This window comes from Podarcis vaucheri (assembly GCF_965113315.1).
Source record: "Podarcis vaucheri genome assembly, chromosome: 5".
Classification (NCBI taxonomy): Eukaryota; Metazoa; Chordata; class Lepidosauria; order Squamata; family Lacertidae; genus Podarcis; species Podarcis vaucheri.
Window position 1 is genome coordinate 37,590,870 of NC_138763.1, and position 18,875 is coordinate 37,609,744.

Genomic DNA, 18,875 nt, shown 5'->3' on the forward strand with positions numbered 1-18,875 from the left:
TCTTCTAAAAGTCTGGTAGTGGTTCTTCTCTTTGACATCTGGTGGGAGGGCGTTCCACAGGGAGGGCGCCACTACCGAGAAGGCCCTCTGCCTGGTTCCTGTAACTTGGCTTCTCGCAGTGAGGGAACCGCCAGAAGGCCCTCGGCGCTGGACCTCAGTACCGGGCAGAATGATGGGAGTGGAGACGCTCCTTCAGGTATATGTACAAGATGCATGGGGGAACTGAGATAAAGAATAAAAGACTCATGTATGTTAGACTAATGCCTGACCATTCCAGTCATCTTTACCCATTTTCTTGTTGCTTCCGTGTCTACGTAAGACAGAAGTGCAGAAGGTTATTTTAAAACGACAAGAAAACTATGACAGGACACTGCTAAGTCTGTCTCAAGCATCTTATGAGGGAAAGCAATGAAGGTAAGAAATTAAGATACAATCTAGCTTCGGAGGGCAAGTCATCAGCTATTTCATGTGTGATCTTTCAGAAAGAGAGTATGGCACTCTTGGAATAAGAGGGCAGCTTGGCTAAACAGGTTGTCACTGTCGAAGAATAAGATCATTAATGGCTACTAGCCATGATAGCTAAGCCCTGCCTGCACATTCAGAGGCAGCAATGTTGAACACCAGTTGCTGGAAACCATAGGTGGGGAGGGTGCTCTTGGGCCTGAATCCTGTTTGCCGGTTTCCTGTAGCCATCTGGTTGGTCACTGTGAGAACAGGATGTTGGACTACATAGACCGCTGGCCTGATTCCACAGGCTCTTCCTAGATCATTATTAATGGCTGGCCAGTTTATTCAAATCCTGGGGCCACAATGAAAATACAATGCAAACTCATGTGTGCATTCTAATTATACTACTAATAAATCTGCATTAACATAATGGATGTTAGGCCACAATTAGTGAAAATATTGCTATCTTTAGTTATGTTATGCCCTGTGGCACACTGCCAAACGCAGATGGCTGTTGTTTAAGATTAGGGTCACTTCATCGATCAACTGCTTATCAACGTTTAACAAAGAAAACATTTTATCTCAAAAGTATGCAAGCACTGCCAAAAAAAGGAGCAAAAAAGCAAAGTGCTGCAGCATGGATTAATTTAAATCAAGGTGAAATGAAAGTTCTTTTTCAATTTTTCATCCAAAACAATGTCTCTCACTGTGAAATTCATGTGTTTCCTGGCTGCTATAAAAACAGTGAAAGGCATTTGTTTAACACCGAGCAGAGCCCAGGAGCATAATTCAAAACATTTTTTTGCATATGTACAACAAGTGCTGTAGAATTACATCTGCACAATGTAATTCTACAGCGCAAATAATAATTTACTTTTAGTCTAAGAATACAATCCTGAAAAGCCAATAATAAAATATAAAATTTTGATAGATACAAAAGGAAGAGGGGCTTTGCTCTGCCACACTTGCAATTGTATGAGGCAGCTTGTTTGTGTTGGTTAAAGGAATGGATTGTATTGGATAATGCAGATATTTTAGACTTGGAAGGCCAAGACTTAAACTTCGGCAGGCATGAATGTGTTCGGCATGAACCACATTCTCAGGAAGAATTTGTATAGAGTCTGGGAGAAATATAAAAATCTGCTAGAAAGAAAAACACCCCACATCGAAGCAATTACAATTAAGAGAGTTAATATGGACAGACAATGGGCAACTTACAGGGAACTGCTGGACTTTGCAGGGGGTGAACCCAGACTGAAACCTATGGAGAACTTAAGAAGCCAAATAACGGATTGGTTACAATACCACCAAATATATGCTACGTTTAAGGTAGACAAAAAAAAATATGGTTTTTTTGGACCAAAACTTACAATTTGAAAAAGAACTTTTACAAAATAAGGATAAACTTCTGTCTAAAATGTATAATTTCTTATCAGAATGGGAAACAATAAACAAGCCAGAAGAGTTTATGTATGCAACAACAGTGGCCCGTGTTCTGTTAGCCCAAAAATGGAAAGTGAGTGAAGTCCCTTGTAAAGAGGACTGGCCACTTGTGATGTTAGAATATGCAGAACTTGCAAGAAGAACGTATATTTAAAGAAGAGTGGGAAATATTTAATATATGGAAAATAATTGTACACAGCTGATCCATTTTATTTGCTTAGTAAAATGAAGATAAATATTCGTAATTTCGAATGAAGCACACTGCAAAGTTCAAATAGTTGGAAGACTTAAAACAGGAGTACAAATATCAACCATAGAGGCTTCCATGCATAAACCAAGTGACAAACAGTTCAGCATCTCCTACCTCCTTGCTAGTCTGTGGTTGCAGAAAACACATGACTTGTGACTCACTCCTCCCCAACAGTTTTTATACATATACAGTGGTACCTTGGGTTACAGACGCTTCAGGTTACAGACGCTTCAGGTTACAGACTGCGCTAGCCCAGAAATAGTACCTTGGGTTAAGAACTTTGCTTCAGGTTGAGAACAGAAATTGCACGGTGGTGGCAGCAGGAGGCCCAATTAGCTTAAGAACAGTTTCAGGTTAAGAATGGACCTCCAGAACGAATTAAGTTCTTAACCCGAGGTACCAATGTAAAAGCAGCCTTTGGTTCAATATAATTGATAGGGGATCATAATACCATTTAAGTCATTACAATAAAAAACTTTTAACATTATTCAAATTTACTTTAAAAACAGCAGTGTCCTTTTAATATATCTTTTTTTAAAGGGGAGGGAGTAAATTCTTTGACTGTGTGACATCTGTTAGTCATAGAGCAGACATATTGAAATTAAGTTATTTAAGTCACTTAAGTCCATCCATTTCAAGCAATCTACTCTGAGTTTGACTAATGTTGGATATAACCTTATGTATTTTATCCTGTCACCTGAGACAGGTACATTTCCAATACTGGAGATCAAATAACTCTTCACTTCGAAATTCTCAGGTGGCACAGCAAAATAAGTAAATAATAGATAGTATTACTTAACTGAGACAGCCATCTAGCGCTACTTTTGCAACATTATCATGTTACTTTTTCAGTATGTGCCTCACCTGTTTATTTATTCATTTATAGAAGGACACCCTGCTCCTATACAACAAGTCTTTGCTCCCACAATTTCTTTGCAACCCAAAGGCCTGGATACTGCCAGTGCTAGCTACTAGAAATGGTTGCTGTTATTTAGTCGTGTCCGACTCTTCGTGACCCCATGGACCAGAGCACGCCAGGCACTCCTGTCTTCAGAAATGGTTACAAACAGCAAAATAAATAAATCCTAACATTTCATAGCCATGCATTTGTTATTTCTAATCCTGTTTATACACACCCTACTCTCTAACTTCCCTTTGCAATTAAAAGTCAAACTTTTAAAATTTTGTAATAAAAATAGTAAGTTAAATATGGCTCATTTTATAATAAAGAACTGCAAGAATCTCCCCACCCAAAGTCTTATACTATTTCAACTACCCAGGGAGAGAGCTACCAAAACATATGGGAGGTGGATTTTTAAAATCAGCCAGCTGAAAAAGAAATGCTTCAGGAATCAAAAGCTGAGATGTCAGCAGGTGGAGAGGCAGACTCCTAAGGTTACAGAGACCTAACAAGCAACAGTACCAAGCTCACTTATTTTCCATTTTAGCCAAAGAACTACACTGCAGGAATAGTTATCCACTTTGGCCAAAGAATGGTCAGCAGGAAGAATTAAGAGTACGCTTGCAGAAAGAAAGTTAGGTTATCCAGTGATGAATCCACCACAAAATTCTCCTGTATAAGTCCCAAAGAAATGAACAGGCAGCAGCGCTCTTGCATTTCAATGGGTTTATGCTGGGAAACATATTGGTGGATTGCATCCCTTGTCTCATTTGCAGCAAAAAGGAAGATTTGTGTATGACCTTCCCTCCTCTGACACAAACAGGAGGAGACTCCCAGAGGCAAAGGAAACTGGTGATGGATATGGGGATAAGGATGGATATCAAACCAGAGAGATGAAAGGTGAAAGAGGACAGTGAATTTGGAGCATTCATCACTGGCAGCAAGTTGAAGAGCAAGAATCCAGCAGAACAAAGGGAAGCATAAAAGAATTCAGCTCTGGGTAGCAAACTGCAAATGCCTCATAAAGGAAACTGAAAAAAGTAGATCTGCACACATGTTTGGGCCAATGTTATTAGGGGGAGAGGAAAATAACGAATAAGCCACATAATTATTTTTTAAAAAAACACGTATTGAGCAAGCAGCAAACTCCTGTTAATTCCATGGAAATGGTTTCTGTGCAAAACACAAAGTATGCATGCACCCTACGTGTCTAGCCATAATTTAATTTTCAACAAGATCGGCGTTTTCAGACAGCAACAGCAAATCATGTGGCAATTTAATCTATTTTAATTTAAATGGTTAGCATTTTGTTAATAGAAGCCATTATATATAATTAAATGCAGAACAAAATGGGCTGAAACAGTACACTTCGAAGTCCTGTTGATTACAACAAGGTCAAACAGAACAAACATTCCAAATCACCAACTATTTGTTCTCCACAAACTGAAAAGACCCAAGCATGCTTAACACATTTCTCTGGCCATTCCTTGACTGTATCAAAGTTTAAGCTTTTTAAAGAGGCAGCAGCAGTGAAAAGAGCCAGATCAAGGGTTTTGAAATATGTTTTAAAAGCCTTAATGTGATCAAACTTGGATTAAGTGTTATGACCTGGGAGACCATAGTTTGAATTTCCACTAAGCCTTGAAGCTGACTGGGTGACCTTGGGCCATTCACCATCTCTTAGCCTAACCTACCCCACAGGGCTGTTGTGAGGATGAAATGGGGAGGAGAACCATGTACACCACCTTGAGCTCCTTAGAAGGAAAAAGGTGGCATAGATATGTAATAAACAAACAAACCTTCACTTTTAAGTCAGATAGATCAATAGATATTAAAGCAAATAGAGCCAGAAATCATGTCAGCCCCCTTGTGCGAGACCACAGGTATGGCCGTTCCATCTATTAGGTTTCCTCTTGAAGTCCAATGTTTATTTATTATAGTAAAGAAAGGCTTCATAGCTATGCAAAACAACACCAGTGCTTCAACTGCAAAGTACATGATCTTCAGAAAAAAGCATCTACCTCCATCCTACAAAGCAACAGCTCCGTTTTTTGTCGATCACCACCTCCTGTACAGTCGTACCTTGGTTAGCGAACTTAATCCATTCCAGGAGTCAGTTCGACTCCCAAAACCATTCGCAAACCAAGGCACAGCTTCCTGCAGAGTTTCCTGTACTCAAGTGGAAGCCGCGTCAGAAGTTCAGCTTCTGAAAAACGTTTGCAAACCGGAACACTTACCTCCAGGTTTGCAGCGTTCGGGAGCCAATTTGTTCGGCAACTAAGCCGTTCAATAACCAAGGTACGACTGTATACTGTATCCTTACTTCCTCCAAACCTAGTATTCCCAATACACCACCCCTTGACTTTATATGCACGCCTGCTACTCAAAAAATGACAACATAGCTAGATCCGAACTCAACACCCATCTCATCAAAGGGATAATAGTGCTTATGGATGCTCGGGATTGGGCTGCAGGCTTTTTGCCATGTTAATGAAATAGTTGCCCTGTCTACTTTTTCCAAGGTTTGACTTGCTAAACATTCTGCCCTCATGGGATTAACCAGGGATCCATGTCACATAAGTTTTCACAGCCCAAAGTTATAGGTCCTAAGACTTTCGGTTTCCTGTCATGAAACCCTATCACGGGCACCCCCAAACTCGGCTCTCCAGATGTTTTGGGACTACAACTCCCATCATCCCTAGCTAACAGGACCAGTGGTCAGGGATGATGGGAGTTGTAGTCCCAAAACATCTGGAGGGCCGAGTTTGGGGGTGCCTGCCCTGTCACAAAATGGAAAAGCTTATCAGGGTCTACGAGGGTAAAAAGGCTGAGTTATGCAAACAATGGTGATTAGTAAGAAATAACTGGTCATTTTAGCAACCAATCCCCGATGAAGTAGTATGGTTGGCAGTTTGGACCAGTTCCCATGCAAGGTCGGAGGGCCGATAGTAAAAAAACCCCACACCAAATAAACAGTGAATGTCTATGTGTCTTCTCAGAAGTAAATCTACTTTAGTACAGCTTACCCCAAGGTAAATGTGAATTCTTTCACAATGTAGTTGGGTTACAGCTCTAATGACAAAGAAAATGCTTCATGCAACTTATTCATTCATTCACAAAAACTAGGAGTTAAAATGCAGGATACAAAATGAAAAACAGAGTTTTTTTCTGTTAAGGGCCAATCATATTCAACCACCTATCTACAAGTAATTATTAATGGAAATATGGAGGTTATTTCTATTGCAACATATGTTTGCAACATAAACATTAATATGGAATGAACAGCCACATTGGAATGAATGGTAGGAGCAAGGAATTTTGTTTTGCGATATAAAAAATGTAAAAACTGTAACAGCCTGTTTTTATTTTATGTAATAACCTGGGGGGGGGAGAGTATTTCTTAAAACTCTGGTTAACATCCCCGCCCCAAGAAAGCTCATTTTAAAATTAATACATTTTTACACCTGAAAGCGTGTATGCCTATCTCCCAAGCCGCCTGTTATTTAGAGGGAGAAAAGCTTCAGAAGGGTCCTGCAGCGTATCAGTGTCAGCACAGAGCCAAGTGTAATTTTCACAAATGCCACCTCAGCACTGCCTATACCAGAGACCATTCACAGCTTTGGAGGGGGAGGGGAAGGGATAATCTTAAAGGGCTAGCAACCCTCTGAGAAAAAGAATCGAAAAGCATCCTTGCATGCTAAAGGGTGCTACAGAAATGAGCAAGGATAGCAATCCCCATTTGTCTGCTGCAGCTAGAAGCTTAAAACCCCGGGCAAGGCCAAGTTCTATACTGGCTTGCCAGGGTTTTGTTATTTGTTGACTGGCTCATAAAAGTTGTCTGTCAGCACCAGCAAGGCCCGACAGGATGCCATCTCCTGATCTGCGGTAGCCTGCCGGAAAAAACTAGCCAACAGTTTTTGACCCGGGGTTTCATTCTAAATCACACGTCACGGACACAGAGGTACTCTGCCCCACAGCCGACATAATTTGTGATATAAGCCATACTAAACCTGGGCTGAGCAAGAATAGCAAAATTACACTTGTAAAACCATAATTTAACACAGGAGGTAACTGTACAGATACAGCAGCTAAGCCACACAAAACCAACACCACACAGACCCACATTTGTGGCAGACAGATTAGCCACACATTTCTAGTGGAATACAGCAGAAAGTTTGGCACCAGTTAATTCCACAGCAGAAAAAATGATCTTCCATTTAATCCGTTTAGCAAAAGTTACCCAGAATATAGAATTCTGAATATCATCACCCATAGGAAGAGTTTAAAACAGAGAAAGATACACTTTTTCCTTTATGATAATGAGCAGCTGTTTAGGTTTTTTAAATAACTCCTTCAGACAGAAATAAATTCACTGTGAGCATTTACTATGCATGCGTACCCCTAAATTTGAAGACATCTACAGAAGAATGATCCCACTGATTGGGTTTAAAGTAGCTGGCTTTGTTAAAAGAAGTGTTAGGTGTGTATAAAATAGATTCAAAACAATTACTAATCTATATCTATTTGGAACTTACACTTTCAAAATTAGTTTGGCTTGAAAAATTTATGAGATTCAGATAGGAAGGCTTTGAATAACTCTAAATATATTGAAATAATGAGTACCAAGCATTTTTATAAGGCACATGGTATGAAACAAAAGACTCAATATTCTCTACCACAAATCCTTAGGATATCTCCAGCAGACGCTAAATCTCAGACATATCCCACTGGTTCAATATGGTTTTTGGAAAACCCTAGCATTAGTTCCATAATTAAAAAGCAGTGGGGTAGGAGAACATGCATACAAAAAACAGGAGGCCAAACTAGACAAGTTCCCATCCCCAAATCAAATCGATGGTGGCTGAGACTCACCAATTCTGCAAAAGCCTAAATATGCCTTCAACGGTGTGATTAGTCTGTTGACATCAAAGCATTTCCAAGTCTCGGACAGCCACGAACACATGCCAGACTGTGCAAGATCAGGGTCAAGACGTCTTCCCAGCACCCAACTCTTTCATGGTGACACTAACGCTTTATTACCACATACACACACCCTTGCTAGACAACACCCAGCCCGAGAACTTCAAAAGCACAGCAAGGCTGCTTCTTCTATATGGCAGACTTCAACGCCACCTTTGCACATGAACCAATTTTGAGTGATTAAGACCTGCTCTGTGAGTCAACCGCCCTCATTCCCATGCAACTGCAGAGTAGAATACAGCTTCTGAAACCTCCCCCGCCCCCCCCCCCGCTCCTGTTTCCTTGGGCCTTGCTTTTATTCATGGCCATTACTTCACTTTTCTTACATGTGCTAAGAAACAAGGTAATTGTAATTAAAGCCTGCCCTACCCTCCCAGGCCTACCGACCAACCCAGGGAACCAGTCTCACTGGGAAGGCACCAGTGTACTGAAAGACAACCAAAGAACTGCAGGCAAAGCCAACCTCAAAGTTACTGGTGCGGTGAACACAGAAAGGGAGAGAGAAGAGTGAGGTTTTCATGAATTCTACAGGCATGTGTGTTATGAGTGATTCAAAATTCCTGGCTCCAGTTGAGCAACTTGCAATAATCTCTGGAAAGGTGCCCATATAAACCTAAGATCAGCAAGCAGCCTACAGAAAGTTACAGTTTGTCCTTTACAGGGCAGTTTTGTTTCTTGTGGGGTCTGGAGTTTGCCAATAGGTGCAGAAGCTCACACAAGGAGGGCAAGGCAGCAGATGCTGCCCCTGCCCCAGTTACCTGTAGCCTCACAAGCCCATGCCTCAGGAGGCCCCAACAACGCAGACCCTGATAAGCTGCTGCAAAGTCGCTGTGGTCCTGTTCCGTGCTGGGTACAGCAAAAGCACCACTACTTTCTACCCACCTGCTCCCACCTAAGACTCAGGGGGAAGGGGGCACAGAACAGTTGCTGCTTGCATTCCCACCCCCCTCATAAAAGCAGGTGAATGAGTGGTGGATGCAAGGAACAGCTGCCATGTTCTCTAATCACTCCTTGTTTCTCTGACTCAGTGAAGGGGCCCTTGCCACTCATTTGCCCTCTTTCACTACACCCTGCTGCAGAGAGGATTTCACCTGCTGGGTCAAATCCCCACAACTGTGGTGCCCAAAGAGAAAGCACAGGTGCAAACTGCTCACTCACTGAGCGGCCACCTCATCCTCTTGTTTGCTCACCTATGTTTCGGCTCTGAGTGCTGCAATGGTGGTGGATGCATAGTAATCTGGCCTTTTCAGTCAAGCCAGTGAGGAACACACCAGGTGAGGTGCTGCTGTTGCTTGAGGGTAGCCAAGCATCTCCAAGCACAGAATCACCCAAAAATGCTGGGAAAGGGTCTGTGGGGAGAGGGTGCTGCTGTGTGTAAGGCGCTGGGAGCAACTTCAAGCAGGCATTGTGCCTGCCACAGGGCAGTGCCACACGCATGGTGGGGACTGGGCAAGAGGATATCTCAGTTGGCAGAGCATGAGACTCCCAATCTCAGGGTTGTGGGTTCAAGCCCCACATTGGGCAAAGGATTCCTGCACTGCAGGGTGTTGGACTAGATGAGTCTTGCGGTCCTTTCCAATTCTACAATTCTGTGATTCTATGGAGACAGGAACGACCAAGAAGCAGCTCCCAGGCTTCCTCTCTCTCTCCCTGACCAGTGCCAGGGTACCCACTCCTTCCAGACATCCTGCCCACAGTGTGTGTGTGTGTGTGTGTGCGCGCGCACACATGTGCAATCTTATGCCCACTTGCTCACTCTTTCTTGCTTCGTTCGTGTAGTAGACAGGGATGCACTTGGGAGGAAGGAGGTTGTCGCCCCCACCCCCCGCCAAAAACCTGCAACCAGCCCTCAGGGGGGAGAGTAGTCCAGCAGGCTTTAGGGCCGCGTCCCGCTTTTGCCCTCTGCAATGTCCACATCAGCCACAGGATTAGGAATGTTGCCTGGGGCCCTCCTGCAAAATGGAGCGGGATAGAGTACAAAGCCTCTCATTTCGCCCCCCTCCCTTTCCCGGCTTTTTCTTCTGGCTCTTTTAAGGTCAGGAGCCTAGGACGCGCCGGCCCGGAGAGGGAGGAGTGGGCTTTTTCTTCTTTTTTCCTGCCGCTGCTGCTCCTCCGCCCCCGTCGCTCCTCGGAGGAGCAGGAAGAACCTGGCCAGGAAAGTTGGTGCAAAGTTTTGCGGCTGAGTTGGGAGGGGGGAGGAGATCCGGCTGCCGCGCGCCTGTGACACGTAGCCCGATCGGTTCCCCCGCCCCTCCTCCTGCTCCTCGCCTCCCGGCCGAGGGGACGGAGCACCGGCGAGAAGCGTGCGCCCCGCTCGGGTCGCCCTCCGCCTTCCAGGGGGAGGAATGCGGAGAGAGGGGCAGCTCCGCAGGGGAGGACGCAGGAGGACAGCCCGTGCCGGCGGCTCCTCTCTGCCTCCACGTCGGCAAGCAGCTCGCTCTCTCCCTCCTCCTCCTCCTCCCAACCCCCCCTTTCTTTCTCTCCGCTGCCCCCGCTCCGCACCCCCGCCCCGCATTCCCGCGGCCACCGCCTCCCCGTCTGCTCTCCCGCCGCCCCCGGCCCGCGCGCCCGCCCTCCTGCCCCGTACGTGGCACTCACTCCGGCCCGTGCCTGCTTAGCTCGCTCTGCTGGAGAAGCCCCGAAGCGCTCCCGGGAAAGCGGCGAGGCACCTTCCCGTCTGCTATATGGGGGAGAGGCTGCCAATCCCAGGCTCACACGTCAGACGAGCCGGGCCCCTTCCCTTTCCCTTCCTGGGAAGGCCCGGCCCAGCTGCCAGCCACTGGGGAGGCGCGGGGAGGCTCTGGGTCAAGCGACGCCGACGCTGCAAGTCCCCCAACTAGCCCCGCCGCCAAGGGAGGCGAATTCTCCCATTTTGACCGAAGGGAAGGGTTCCAAAAAATAACTCTTCCCCCCTGCCGCCGCCTCCATAGCAAAACGTGGCGACCATGTGCACGTTTACTCAGAAACAAAACCATGTATTCCGAGGAAACGTGTAAAAAGATCATGCCGCGTGCCTGCAATCCTAAACTCGCAGACCATCACGGAATAAGCCCCGGGAACTCGGTGAGACTTAACACGGAGTCGGAGTGAATATGCTCGAGAAATATAGGGAACCAGGCAGAGGGCTTTCTCGGTAGTGGCACCCGCTCTGTGGAACGCCCTCCCACCAGATGTCAAAGAGAAAAACAACTACCAGACTTTTAGAAGACGTCTGAAGGCAGCCCTGTTTCGGGAAGCTTTTAATGTTTAATAGAGTATTGTATTTTAATATTTTGTTGGAAGCCGCCCAGAGCTTATTATTATTATATTTATTTATTTACAAATATTCAGTTTTAATCGTGGACCTCAGGTGTTCAAATCAAAATACTTTGCCTATAATTTCAACATCGGCACAGGAGGCAGAAACCGCCCATACCCACACCATACGATCCAACACATTTAAAGCACAAGGCTTACCTCAAATAATTCTGGGAGTTGTAGTTTAAGGGGGCAGGAAAAACTCTAGGGGTTGGATACCTGTATGAGAATGCCTTGTCACCATAACCTAGCGATTCTTGTACACAGCACATAGGTTACATTTCATAGGTGGTTTCCTTACAAGTGGAGTTGGATAAAATAATGCTCTTGGGGGAAAAGTAGGGGAGTGTATGGAACAGCAGTACGCCATATTGCACCAACCACTTGAGTAGGAAGTAAACAGTTGTACTTAATTTCAACCATCAACTTTCCTCTGCCAGTAATTAAATAAAGAAACAACAGTAATCTAAGAGCCACATCACACAATACAATAATTACTTAAATCTACCCTTGACTTTTAAAACCATTATTTCTATCTTCAGAAGATGGACAACAATTATTTACCCTCTCTTCTGATGTTTAAAGTATCTGAGAACTGTAACATATCTGTTCCCACTACATCATCTTTTAAGTTGTTAAACCCTCAAACGTTATTCAGCATTTCTTCATCTAAATATGCTTCCTAGAACAGTTATCGTTTGTGTAGCTCTCATAAGATTTTCTTTTAATTCAAAATTGACAACATTCTACTTGAACTGGGATACACAGAACTGAAAACAACTTCAGATGTGGTTTTACAAGCACCAAGCAGAGCAGTAGTACAGTACTATTGCTCTGGGTCAACAAGACATGATGTTCTTGTTGATACAGATTAAAACAGGTTTGGTCTTATGTGCCATTGCATCATATTGCAGACCTGTCTTTCGCTGTTCATCCACTACTTTATGATTCTTACATTTTTATCCGAAATGCTGCTAGTTGGCCATCTCCTTATACTTGTGCATCTGATTATTATTTCTTACATGTAATACTTCATATGGTAGCAACTATCTGTCTCCTTTTCTCAGTTCCCTTCAGTATCGTCTGCAGAGTTTATAAGCATGTTGCCTGCTCTGTCCAAGTCTTGCAGAAGATCCTGGAACACTGCCAGGACATGGTTTGATCTCTCTTTATAGTCTGATATTGATCCACGTTGCAAACCTTGCATTCACTAGCTAAACAAATAGGTGCCCAATTCTCTCTATGTAATACGGAGTCTGTTGCCTGATTCACATTACCTAGTATTACCGAAATATATTATTCTTGAATATTTATTGCAAATTGTCAGCAAGGAGAGTGCTTAACAATGGGCCTGACTTAGCTTAGCATGGCATGGGTGTAAATAAAATCATGAAAGTGCAACGTGGCTGCAAACTGCTTCTTAGGAGCCCACACATTTGCACGGTCCTGGAAAGCCATAGTTTGGCTTACCGTATCATGTGAATGAGGCCAGTATCAACCTGTCTTTTAACCTAGACAACATACTGGTACCTTGAGGTTTCTTGAATAATGTAATGAAAGACCAAGGCTGTCATTTTTAGGATGTTTAAGGAATAAGTCCTATTAATTACACATGCTTAAAATAAAACATGCCTCTTCTGCATCAGTTTTTACAGCCCCAGCTGTAACTCTGCAATGGTTTGAGTTTATCCCCGAAGGTGTACTCTTCCATTGTCTCCCAAGACAGACAGATGCCAACATCAAAAGAATCATATTACACATCAAAAGACACAGTCCAAATGCATATCAGCTGCATTTTTATTTGTTCAGAAAATGTGATGTTATGACAAAAAATCAGAAAGAACAAAGCTGTGTTTAGACTAGTAAAACAGTCAAATATCACTGTGTTGAGCAGCAACTTTTTATTGTGGTCAGTCTTCCCTATTCACTCAGGTTCACAGCTTTGAGTCAGAAAGAAAGAAACTGTTAGGAATTAAGTAATATAAAGATGACCACTTACACAAGACCAACTCCTGGGCAACCACATACAGTGGTGCCTTGCAAGACGAAATTAATCCGTTCCACGAGTCTCTTCGTCTTGCGGTTTTTTCGTCTTGCGAAGCACGGCTATTAGCGGCTTAGTGGCTATTAACGGCTTAGCGGCTTTAAGAAAAAGGAAACAAACTCGCAAGAACTTGCAAGACGTTTCGTCTTGCGAAGCAAGCCCATAGGGAAATTCGTCTTGCGAAGCGACTCAAAAAACGCAAAACCCTTTCGTCTAGTGAGCTTTTCGTCTTGCGAGGCATTCGTCTTGCGGGGCACCACTGTATATGCATGGTGCCGGGAAATCAATGAACAAATGGATTCAAGCCTGGAAATAGCGGGGGAGAGCTGGAGTCCTCGTGGCTTCTGAGGACACCCTTCCCAGAGCCCGAAGATAATGTCAGTGAGGTGACTGGTGGCACAGTTGGGCTTAGTTTAGGCTGCTCAGCCTCCCCACCTAACAGCTGACATGTGGGGTAGTGCAACAGCAGCCAACACTTTTCCACACATCCTCTAACCTCCAGCCAGCCCCAGAGCTTCAATTCTAGTTCTGGATATTTTTGGATCCAGTATTTTTGATCTGGATTGGAGAAAGAGTGGCAGAGAGGGTGTTTAAAGAGTGCTCCCCAATTACACAATTTTCACTCATGTGCACGGGGTCCCAGAACGTACCCCCCCAAAAGTAACGGGGGAGCCTGTATTGCCTTTCATAGAGCTTGGCTCACAGTACATAATTTAATTCCCCAAACTGCACATGTCCCCTTTCTCTTCCATATTGCAAAGCAAAATCCTCAAGTATAGAAAAATCCTTTAATATCAAATAGAGTTAAATGCAATCAAAATAAGTTGTGCTTAGAACCTTGCCATAACTCCCTCAAGAAGTACAGTGGAACCTTGGTTCCTGAATGGCTTAGTTGCTGAACAAATCAGCTTCCGAGCGCCGCAATCCCAGAAGGAAGTGTTCCGGCTTGCAAACGTTTTTCGGAAGCCGAACATCCGATGCAGCTTCTGCTTGAGTGCAGGAAGTTCCTGCAGCTAACCGGAAGCTGCGCCTTGGTTTTCAAATGGTTTCAGGAGTTGAACAGACTCCCGGAATGGATTAAGTTCGAGAACTAAGGTACCACTGTACTCTCTCATTGCTAGACTACCACCACCCAGCTAGTTCTAAGCTCCTCGGAACCTGGTGAGAATTCTTTTAACTGATTCACATAGTACAATCATCTTCAACTGGAAAAAGTGTTTCACAGTTCTTCCTGTCCATTCTCAATGGCCGAGGTCACTAGGTCTATCAATGTCAAAACATGCGAGAAGGAAGGGAAGTGCAGCATTCTGACGCTAGACAATATTGCATCTCCATATTCACTTCAAAAAAATAATAGTACAGTGGTGCCCCGCAAGACGAATGCCTCGCAAGATGGAAAACTCGCTAGACGAAAGAGTTTTCCGTTTTGGAGGTGCTTCGCAAAACGAATTTCCTATGGGCTTGCTTCGCAAGACGACAATGTCTTGCGAGTTCCTGCTGGGTTTTTTTCCTCTCCCCCCCCCTTTTCTAAGCCGCTTATCAGCTGATCCGATCAGCAGATAAGCCGCTAAAAGCCGCTAATAGCACTAATCCGTCAATGGGCTTGCTTCGCAAGACGAAAAAACCACTAGACGAAGAGAATCACAGAACGGATTCTTTTCGTCTTGCAAGGCACCACTGTAGTAGTATTAGTAATCCTCATGAGTATAGTGTTTTCATGCGTTCAAAGTGCTTAGCATGTGTTATTCCTCTTTCGCCTTTTAAAGTTTGCAATTATGAGAGACAGTTGGGGCTGGGTGCGCAACCATACCACTAGGGTCTTAAACGCATGCTGGTCCACACAGAAAACAGAACACTCTTGAGACCCATGTTGTCACACTGAGGGGCTACTTCACAGGAACTGCCTTTTCCACCTTGGCTTTTAACAATTTTAACATTAAAAGCCAAGGCAGAATATAACTTCCTTTCCAGGTAACTGCCCCTACAACAGCAATCCATAAACTTTCGTGAGAATCAAATACTCTCTTGAACCTCTCCAGGCATTTCTCAGCCAGATCTCCATTTCACCGTGTTTCCTTGCAATGTTTTCCCTAAACGTGTTGCAACATTCTACAGAATAAACCACACAATCGATCACATGTACTGCTAATAGATGGTCTGCAGCAAGATCCATCACAGTATATAACAAGCTACTAGATCTCATTCTGTTGTCTGTGCAAAAAAACACCCTGACATTTAAGCAGATATTTTACATCCTTCAAAATATACGGTTGCAATACGAGATGTGACCTAACATGCCACCAACTCCATGCTGGAGATAAAATATATTCTGGAAGGGTTCCATTGCATCCCATTGTTTTCTGCTCCTAATGTAGGAATTTCTGGTTGTGCTAACATGTCACAGCATGACTTCAACAGGAATTAAAGTTTCCAAATGGGGGAGGACAGCTTGTCATAACTTGCACCTCCCCCACACATCAAGATCAGACATATCCTGTAGGAGGATAAAGAAGAAATTTCAGGGAAGGCAAAAGGTCTGTCTTGACCTGCTTACCCTCCCTTTGAATAAAACAGCTTCAGTAAGACTGATTTGCCATTGTTCGCTCACGTTTTTTTCCCTCACAGGAAAAGGTGTTTATAGTATGCCCTCACCATTCTCAGATTATTAGGATGACACAAGACTCAAGCAAGTGAGCTTACAAGAGGCACAACACCTTTTTAGTAGGTGTGGGGGGGAGAGAAAACAGGTCTGCATTGTGGATTCACAAAAAGCAAAACTTTGCAATGAGTAGTTTCACTTAGGCCCTTTAAAAAAATCAGTATTTATTTCTTAATGGCCAGTCTAAAGAACGTAAAAACAATTCTATTAAGTGTGCCAAATAGAAATCAAATTCTGTTACTAATTTTGGAAGAACAGGATTATCCCAGTTATCCAAGAAGGATGTCTAACCCAATCCAACTATTCCCAGAAACAAAAATGGCCAGAAAGCATTCATCACATATCCTAATACATGATGTCTTCAATCAAAGAGTGAAGGGATGGTTTACTATTCAGGAAGCAATTACCTCTACGAAGGTTAATCATAAAACATCAAGCCTCTTGTCTGTAACATCGTGTTGGGCTGACTATAGCATTCTTCAGATTGAAAATGACTATTAAAGTTCTCAGAGAACTGGTTGTCTGTATCGGGGTCCCCAACCTTGTGACACATGGGGGCCACATTCGAGATTCCAATGCCTAAAGAGGGTGGCAGCTTGAATCAAAATGGGACTCAACATTATTAACTTGCTAATCAGGGTCAAAAGTAAAAAGCCAGAAGTCAACAAAGAAATGTTAACCTGAACTCAATCCATTTTGAAACAATCTAAGTATTATAGAATCTATGTCCTCATATAGCTACACATGCTTACCTGGTCATTTCTGTGGTTGTTTTCTGTTAGCCAAGGCACTGATGTCCAAGTTAAAGTCTGTGACAGACACTCTTAAAATGCCACATAAATGTCCATTTGTAAGTTTTGACCCACACTTGGATTTGACAATTTTCATCTTTGGAAAAAAAAAAATGTATGTGGTGCCAAAGACTATAAGTATGCCTGCAGCAAATTTCTTTAGGTTGGTAAATATATCAGGTAGGCCAGAATAAAAACTATTTTCTTTGTATATGTCACTGGGATTATCATTGGCTTGCAAATCAACGAATTTCATCTGAAAATAATTCACTTGCCTCTTCCGGTGCCACTTCAAATGGATTCGGAAACATTCCTATATACAGAGGTGCTACTTGGAGGCCAGAAGAAAGAATGAAGCTGGTGTATATTTGCAGGGGAAGCACAGGACAGTGGCAGTAGGTGGTGTCCCTCGGGACAATGAGGAACAGTGTAGGGGTGAAGGAAAAAGCCAGGAGGGTAACAGCAGCAGCCAAGCAGCTTGGGAGCTGCCCTGAAAGAGTTTGGGGGCCACCTGCAGCTCAGGAGCCACGGGCTGGGGACCCCTGGTCTACATATAAGACCAGGGGGTATTATATTTATCTCATCTTGCAAAACTTGTTTCTGGTAGTCTCAAAGAATTTAGATTTGTAGGCATCCACATGAACAATATAATGGTATGATTAATTTATTCATTCAAGGAATTTGTGACCATAAAGATGGCTAAGAGTTTGTAATTACATTTGAAGATAGAATGCTGCATGATAATACCATCAGTGACCAGAGTGTCTCATCCAGTTTTCCCCAACCTGGTGCCCTCAAAATGTTTTGCACTATAACTCTCATCATACCTGGCAACTGGTGATACTGGCAGGGACTAACAATGTTTAGGTCTAACAATCTTAGGAGGGCACCAGTTTGGGGAAGGCTGGCCCAGCCCATGCAGCAAGATAGGCTTAATACCGGAGGGTTCAGGCTTGCATAGCTCCACTTGCCAACTCACTGCAGGCCCTCGGGCATACAGGACACTCAGCACAAGATTCCCACCTGGCAGTTTTCACTTGTGCGGCAGTCTGGACAAAAATAACAGGGATTTCTTCTGAGGAGATATTCCTGCCATATACGTTCTCCATATGCCAGTGCAAATGAAATAAGTTCTCACTTTTCTCTTGTGTGAAAGTCTGAAGCCTTGGGAGAAGGGAGGGATTGGCCAGACATGACAGCTGGTTCATTAGCCAAGTCAACATTTGTGGACCTCTGCCACATTTGATGGTTATTTCACCATAAAGCTGCAATTCAATACAAATTTATCTACAGTTTGGATCTATTAGCTTACTTGTGCTCAATATGATTTAACTGCTCAATATGAACTGTGTAAATGTGTTGTTTCAAGTGATATGAAAACTTTCATACACTGTACATACACCTTTCACCCACAGTATTCATTGGTAGCTGGAAGTTAAATAACTGTACACCAAACTTAACCAGTAAGTATCTCAAGGGAAAGGAAATTTTCCAAATAGGGAAGCTAAGAACTACTTCTGTCATTAAACTGATTGACCACATTCAGAGGGTCATACTTCATATTTTGTCCACGCACACAATTCCTTCACACCTTCCTTTATTATGGTTTCAACAATCAAGTGAGGGAGTCTCTAACTATGGTTTATCATTTCAACAAAGTCAGGAAATTCTGGCTATTAACTTCAGTAACTATGAGTTACTAGACTGGCGTGTTCAAAAGCTGGTAATCACAGTTCACTGGTACAGATGAAATGGGAAACCAAGATTAATCAGTGAGACTTCCTAGTTTGATTACTCATACCACAAAGGGAGGAGTGAAGGGGCTGTGTACATGAAAAAGGCTTGTACGTATCTCGGCTTATTAAACTGAGATAAAATCATCCCAACTAGGCCATTATCTAAGCAATCTTAATATTAAGAGTGGTTCCTTCATTTGAAATGTTTATGGATGTGTGTTTAAATTATCTGCACTGCTTAAGAGAAGTGAAAAGCTACAAGGGACAAAAAAAAGCATTTTTTTAAAAAATGGCTGTCTCAGTATTCTTCAAAAAGTTATAAGGCAA

At 43.3% G+C, this 18,875-nt stretch overlaps 1 protein-coding gene across 3 annotated transcripts in view; it reads right to left on the minus strand.

The window, feature by feature from the left end:
* Window positions 1-18,875, minus strand: part of HDLBP (high density lipoprotein binding protein) — a 59,345-nt gene that overhangs the window by 37,282 nt on the left and 3,188 nt on the right. Inside the window, exon 1 of one of the 3 annotated variants that reach the window (XM_082221709.1) lies at window positions 10,620-10,715. The exons of the other annotated variants lie outside the window; for them this stretch is intronic. The gene's annotated coding sequence lies outside the window, so the exon portion shown is untranslated. Of the gene's footprint in view, window positions 1-10,619; window positions 10,716-18,875 lie in introns of those variants that run through there. 3 annotated transcript variants of the gene reach the window in all.